Genomic DNA, 8414 nt, shown 5'->3' with positions numbered 1-8414 from the left:
AGGAAGGCGACCATTTGCTTCTAAGTAATTCATGCAACAATTAAATTCGCACAACCAGCGTAAGACGGTAGCTCGAGATAGTGCTTTATTCCTAAATCTAAATCTAAGCGAGTTGATCGGCAAACTATTGTTGTTTTAATCCACGTCGAAAGTCATAGAAATTCATCGCTAGTATTCAATCGAATAGCACTGGTATGACAACACTTACTGAGTACGTTCAACTTTAAGATGGCAATATCAGTTTTGACATATTCACATCACTTTTGCCACTAAAGTAGTAGCCCTAATATTTCCGCATCTCCAATCCAACTGAATAGAAGAATAGTCTTTTCTCAATTTTTCATCATTCCATATTTTCTATTACATTTCATATGTCACCATTATATATATATATATATATATATATATATATATATATATATATATATATATATGCTGCTAGTGATTCAAATAAAATTTTATGCACAGGCTAATAAAAATCTTATCTATATAAATAAATTCCTATATGTTTTAAAAGTTTCTAAAAGTACTACTACCGGTCCTGTCTTTACTTTCAATTGTTTTTTCTTATCTCGGTAAGTTCTTTGACCACGAAACGATCGGCAGATTCCTCAACTTTTCTTATAGTTATTTGAAAAAATGATGTGCTACTCTCTGTATGTCCATCCAAACATAAATTTAAATAGTTAACTGTTACATCTTAATTATTGTTGAGTTATGGTTACAAGTACTGTGTGTGGCAGTCCGAGAGGTAGGTTGTTGGTAAACTATACTGATGTGCTGCAATTGTGTGAGGTCGACCAGTGCAGTTCTTCAGGAATGTTTACGACCAACAAAAAACAAAACCACTTGAATTTTAATAATTCAACAAATATGCACCTAAATATACTATGCGAATGTATTTTTAAAACATGATAAGATTTTTTTAAAAGCTGAACTCATCTATTTTCACAATAAATACATAGAGCATCTAAAGCAATTTTATTTAAATTTGAAATTCTGTGATATATTTTGCGAGTAGCTATAAAGAATACTCAAATTGAGGTTTCAACTATAACTTTCACTTAATGGAAATGCCCTAAACACTTTCATCTTGTTTTAAGTTCCAAAGAGCAGTTAGATCTATCATTTCTCCCTCAAAGCATTTTTTGCGTTGACTTCAACGTGTAAGGTATTTTGTAACTAAATAATCCGTAGTTTTTTGCTTTTTCTATGGAATGTGCCCTCGTCAATTTCTGTTGGAACCAGTCACATCAGATTCTTCTTGAGGTGATACTTCTTAGAGTTGTCCAGTCCTAGTGAGTGATTTTGTTCTAGGTTCGATCTTCTTCCGAAAATTATTTTTTGGTCCTTTATTTTCCAAGGCAACAAAATCGCTCGTTCAGTTTCTCTCGACCTGTTGTTCTGTTTATGACATCTCTTGCTCAGAATCCGTTTAATTATCATGTAATTCATCTGCCTAGTAATAGAGTTATCATCATAATAAATGCTTTTATCACACGGAACTTCAACAGAACGAGAGAACGTTATACTTACCATGGAAGTTTATATTATATTACAAAATAAAAACTCATAATAAAACTCACAATATAAAACCACTTACCTCAGTACAATAATCAATTGTTACCTGTATGCAAAAATCAAAAACATCAAAATTCCAAGATTTTATATAACATTCTCTTCCAACTAATGCTTAATCCTATTTACCTATTAAAACGTGGCTCTAACCAGGGTATGAAAAGACGCTGGAGCAAGAGGAAAAATGAACCAATAGCGTCCTCTCTGGGTTCATGAGCACAAATAATACGTTTATAGATTTGACGCTAGGTAAACACTAGGGGCTCTGATGTCGAACCAATCACAGAACAGTTGACATAATATAGTGAATGCGTGGTTAATCTGGGGTGGATGCCTACCAAGAACAACTTTTTAATCTCATTGTAGCACATTTTCAGTTGAAAAGGTTTTATTCACGTACAGAGTTATTATGAAATAGGTGTATAAAAGTCTTTAATCGCAAATTGTGGTCAGAGAAATTAAACATAAAGATATATATATTTACTGTCCATATTATCTATTCTATATAATTCAATAGAAAAGGATAGTGTTGGTTAATTATGTTAATTTTAGGTTAACTCATCTTTCTGATGCCGAGTTAAGGACTGTCTGACTATACCGGTCCAATTTTATGAGCATCATAACTAGAGATTTGAAAATATGACAATCTGAAGATGTTAGACTTAGCAGATAATGCGGCGTGCAGATTCTGTTGCGCAAAGAACGAAACCTCTATCCACATTCTCTTGAAGTTGGAAACATTCCAGAGCACTACACCTGAGAGCGTATGAAATAGGAGACGAAGATATATGGCTGCTAGAGCCATCCCATACTCTGAAAATTCTAGGAAAAGATAAATTAATAGATTAGCTGTAAGCACTGAGGGTTTTTTTCCATGTTCAAGTCATCTGTTACAGTTTCTTCTTGATAGCATACAGCATGTATTCTAATTTAATGTTTGTCTGGTTAAGTTTGCTGGAGATTTTCGTAGTGTATAACCTATCTATCTCAATTTTTGCTCTGTAATCGTAAAGCCAATTTTCTTTTCTTAATTTCTGTTCCAAACGTGTTCATTACTTAAGCGGTTTGGCCAAAAAAATTAGCAGATAACTCTTAGGGATCTGTTGATAAAGTTTTGGATAGTCTAGAACATCTTTCTATCATATTTTCAAGTTTCGGAATTTTATTAAGTGAATACTGAGCATAAATTACAAAGAATGCATTTTCGGCAGTGGTATGATGAGGCAGTGTATTTTTATCAAATAGTTACATCAATATTAAATATTTATTAATGATAATTATTATTTCTCAATTCATTGGAAGATACAATTGATAGGTGCAAATAGTTCTAACGTGGACTAACTTTGAGTAATTAATAATTTACTACTCTCTAGGTTCGATATTCACATAGAAATCCTCCAATTATTGGTATTCGGAAAGATAGTCTGTTAGTTCAAGACAAATTTCTTGAAAAACTAGTTTTGATACTGATATAAAATGTTACTAAGTATAAAATCAGGTCATTCGCATTCGTCGAATCACAAGCACAGAGATTGTTTCTCATCGATAAGGAAAATAGCACCTCAATAGTTTGCAAAATGGAGATAGATCTTCGGAATACATTCAAATGTTTAACTAACGGTGGAAAATTAACTTTTTCGTGGCGAACTCAGTAAATTTCAGTTTGGGACATCGATTAAATCGACTCAACTTATGCTAAGAGCAACTAGCTGAAAATTAGGAATGAAACACTATCATCTTCACGAATCCTGTTTCTTCATATACATATATGATGGATGAGCCAATTTAAGAATGAGACAAGGGGATCACTTTTTCTGTTTAGCGCATGTACATCGCACAGTGGTACCTATTGATTGCTTATGGATCAATGACACCTTTACACTTCATCAGAAGCAACATGAATGCACATTGACGTAAGCAAGAGTATTGGGCATCAATAGCAATTGGAAGTGAATATGGCGTTGGTCAGCTTCTGCTGGTGCGCGTTCAAACATCCAAACGCTAGCCGCTACTGTCGGATTAGAGCTTCCAAGGTTGTTAAAAGTTTTCAAAACATTTAACAATATTGGAACCGGTTAACGAATAAAAATTTCTTCTTGCAATTGCGACTTATTGTCAATATTGACAAAAATGTTGACCAACGTCACATTTTCGCAGAAGATTTAATTCAATTCCTCTTTCGCTGAACAAAAGATCAGGTTCTCAAATTTTTAAAATCGAAATAAAAGAGGGAAAGTAATAACGCGTAGCATTTTCCACTAAAAATCAATTGTGCATATGGATGGAAATTGTACCTATTTGGGCGTTTTGAAATAATAACCAAAATGTAACTCATACATTGTGTGATTCATGATATTGATTATGTTGACATCACCACTTATTTCAAATGAAAAATCTAACTTTTTTTCAATTTTTAGATTTTCTGTTGTCAACTGAATACAGAATGGGTCTGAAAACAATGTCGGGTTTAAGTTTTCAGATGATCGGACACACCGTTACATAAATTTTGCAGTGTACCACGTCTCTAACAGTCATAAGAGCGCTGATGTAAATTTGTAATTGTAAGTAATATTTTTACTCCGCCCTAATTTCTTCATGCAATGTGTCAATCGTTTGCTAACGTCACCAGCGCCGATTGAGATTTGCCCTACAAGCTCAAGTAGCATCCACACCCCGTTCTTTTGTTTTACCATCCCATTAGTTTATTTTTATTAGGATGTCGAAGTCTAGATCGACAAAGGTTCGTTATAAATATTTTATTGTACCAAAATCTACCGATACTATTACTGCACCAAATAAAGTATTTTTAAGTATTTCTGAAGGATTAAAATTTCGGAAATAATGGTGTGATGCAATGCAAAGAACTGTGAAAGAAATACTGTTTTATCAAATACAAGTAATAGGTTTTATTGCGAAGATAATTTTGAGGTAAATAGGTACGTTTTTAAATAGCACATTCCAAACTTAAAACTTACCACACAGGGTAGCTTGACGTATTTGGTAACAATCATTATTGATATTAACAATAGGTATTCAATGAAATAATTAACAATATTTAACAATATTCATCAATATTGTTAAAGAAAAAAATGGGCACCAATGATTTTTCTAAAAAAACAATTTTTAAATTTCACGTTTAACATGCAAATTTGACTCCTAGAGTATTTATTTTAAGTAAAAAATAAAATCGGTCTGATTTTCATGACGAACTCGTCAAAATGTGGTACAAAAATATTCTTTTTCTAAAAAACCTTTTATAAAACTACATTTCTTAAGTTAGTTAGTTAACACATTTTGCTAGTTATCAGGGCATAAGTTCAACAAAATCTACAAAAAGTCGAATTTGCTTCAAATTAAATGTAATATAACGTAATAAACTTCCAACAGTGAGTATCTCAAAATTAAGAGATTCCGTGGACATAAAATTTTCTTATTTTTGCTCCATGAATATATCATTCTATCGATGTTGCCGTTCATATGGTTCATCCGGGGGATTTTAGCAGTCATAAAACTGTTATTTGTTGCAAAAAAACTATTCATTTGAAGGAAATCTATTTGGAACGGATAAAATGTATTCAGAATTCTAAATTTTGTCAGAACTACATGGTCGCGCGCACAACGCAAACCACACATGCAGCTGGCGGTCGAGTATAAGCACGACGCTTCAGCACCATCCATTATCTGGGCTAGTAACTTCGGATTCCGAATTCCATGGCTACCGTTCTGCTATCTCAAGTTACCAACGCCTTTAATGGTATCCCACAAGTGTTGATTTGATGCTTGTACTCACCAAAAATGGCCCAGTTTGTACTCTGATTCAAGTCTCGCGGCTTCACAAGTTCGAGCAAGCCGGAGATCTCACCCATTTAAATTTTGAGAATAAGTTGAGGTAACTTCGACCGTTTGTAATAATTTGAAATCAACGTTATTTTTCTTGTAAGACTAAGTTGTATTTATTTTCGTTAAAAAAGAATATACATTTTTTTCTACAGTGTCAAATTGCTGGAATATTATATATTCGACCTTTTTTCTCTATAATTACTGTATTCACTATGTGGACGCGCATCTTTATCCAATCAACAAATGATTCGTTACTTAACTTACAACAAAATATAGATTTCAGACTAGAACCTGTCATAATATTTTCTAATTGAACACAAAAGCACTTTGTACCGGAAATATATCTTTTATTGTAACTTATAACGTTCCAGGAATCATAAAAATAATCCAAGAACTTGTAAACATGCAGACAGTTCTATTGCTGAACTCGTCAGTTCCAACGTTATGACTATCGTAAAGACAACGGATAACAAAACGGTTAAATTCTACAAAAAAATTTATTTGTGTAATTATGGTAGATCAGGACCAGAAAATGAGTGAAATTGTACTTATGAGGAATTGAATGATCTTTATCGTTAAAATCGTTGACTTAATTGAAATATTTGACGTCTTGGGTTTTTAGATATGTTATTTGAAACAAGTCAGTTTCAATTATAATAGAAATTAACTGAAACAAAATTTACCCTCCTATGTCAAATGCTATGGATGGCAATAAAATGCCGGTTTATAATAAACAATTTATCATTGGTTATATGAGAGCTATTTTATTTTTAAAGTATAAAGAAGAAGTTTGTGAATATACAAGAAATGTTTTATTACTAGAAAAAATGAAATAGATAATTACCTCGATAATCGTGGAATTTGTTATATCTGTTAGGAATCTGTTCAATACGCTCTCGATGAAACATTCCTGATTGGAAGTGAGATGTGACGTTCTCTTCAAGCTCTGTGTCTGTAAGAAGCCTGCCTCAGTTCGGAGAAAAAGACGAGACATTATATCGAGACTATATGGTGAGTGCTATAAAATTGAAATTGTTGATTGGATTTATTTCGGACGTCTCATATTGAACACATATCTCATCATAATGGATTTCAAATGATCTTCTTTATCTGCATTGTTATGGTTCTGTACTGTAACACTGCAGTCATTTAGCGAGTCGTATGGTTACCTGTCGAAACCAGTGGGAATCATCAAGTACAAACTTCTCTTTAGCGCAATTATCCAGTAACAAAAAACGATAGGAAATATCTGCAAACTTCAAATATAATTTGCTTTCCAAATTTGGTCAATTCATTGAACTATGTCGTCTGTAGTGATAGACTTGCATCCTTGATTCCCTTCATCGTGCAAATCAGTCTAGCCACTCGTCGCTTATTAGACTCCCTCGTACCTTCTAAAGATACCGTACAACCGAGGTTCAAGCTAACGTCGAGTAGAGATGTTTACAACAGCCCTGCAATATGATCGTTTTATTAGATGCCTAGATGCATTGTTGCTCACGATGAACAATGAATATATCTCAACAACTCGAAAATGGGAAATCAGTAGTTAGATTAAGAAAACTACCAATACCAATACCTAAGAGGGATCAATTCGCAGAATATCTATATTTAGTTAACCGAAAGCGGGTTTTCATATGGTAAGATAATGATAAGCCACATACTGTAAATGTTACAAGAAATAAGATCAAAAACTTGGGGTTTTAAGCTCCTTTCACATCCAGCATTTAGTCCGGGCTATACTTCGTTTATAAGAAACTCTCTATACATTGCATTTTTTTACTTAAAGCTAAGCTATATATGTCTTGAATAGTAATTCATTCTCAGGTGAAGTCAGGAATGGGAGCTTCCTCAAGGATAAAATGTATGCCAGCAATCTAGATCAAGAAGTTTATCAAATTCTTTGAACTCTATCTTTGATATGAGTTGTTCCATATTCAAGATGGTCGCTGTGTTTAGATCCACGTGTGCTAAGTTGTTGAGCAGCATGTCATATCTGTTTCAGTGAGTTCTCAGCTTGATGCTAGTGAATCAAATTATCAAATATCATAATTTCACACCTAAAAAAGTGATGCTAATATTTTACTTTCAGGATAGACAAGAATGGAAGCAAGAATACTTCTTCATCTGTTTCTTCGTCTCTACTCTCTGAATAATGAAAAGTGGAAAAAAGACAAGATGCAAGTATTGAAATAGAAGTTCTCTATATTTTACATTTTTTTTAAATTAAATTCACATTTCGTATCCAGCAGCAAGAGTTGCACTCATCGCTGTCTAAATGTTTTCAACAGCACGTGCTTCATAATAGAACGATAGAAGTCCTCTTTCAAATTTGCTATTCCAGCAAAACCCAATTGCTCGTTAAAGACTCTCATCATCAAATGCGTATTGTGGCCGTTAACTTGAACCGAGCTTGTAATCTTATATACCATTTACTCTTTGCTAACAGCGGTTCAACTAATTTTGATGATCTGGTCAATTAGTTGGTGGTTTTTTTCCTACCAATGTATTATGAACTTCATTTTTACTAATAAAACACGATATTATTTTTAGTAGCTCTATTTCGAATGGTACATATAAGTATCTCTTTCCATATATTAATTCTCGATATCCATTGAATATGATAAACAGTAAGTAAATATGGTGGCATAGAATAAAAAGTACTAACTATGAAATACTAGAAACAATTATTTCATATCCAGTGTACATATCGTGCCGTGGAGTTGGTTGATATATCGTAGATAATATTATTATGGTTTTGCTCATTAATTATGTTTTAATTTTGTTCTTGATAATTTCAGTACTTTCATTATAGCCAAATTAATTATTTTCAGTCAAGAACAACCACAAAAATCATCAAGTGTTTTCGAATCGAATATTTGATAGCCATGATAATACGCAGATCAAATATCACTCAAACTTATTGCAACCCCTAAGACTCCATGTCTTCATGCTTCTCATAATTGCTAAATTATTTGCTCAAATTCTTCCGCAAA

This window comes from Diorhabda carinulata, chromosome 6 (genome assembly GCF_026250575.1).
Source record: "Diorhabda carinulata isolate Delta chromosome 6, icDioCari1.1, whole genome shotgun sequence".
Classification (NCBI taxonomy): domain Eukaryota; kingdom Metazoa; phylum Arthropoda; class Insecta; order Coleoptera; family Chrysomelidae; genus Diorhabda; species Diorhabda carinulata.
This window is presented reverse-complemented; position numbering follows the sequence as displayed.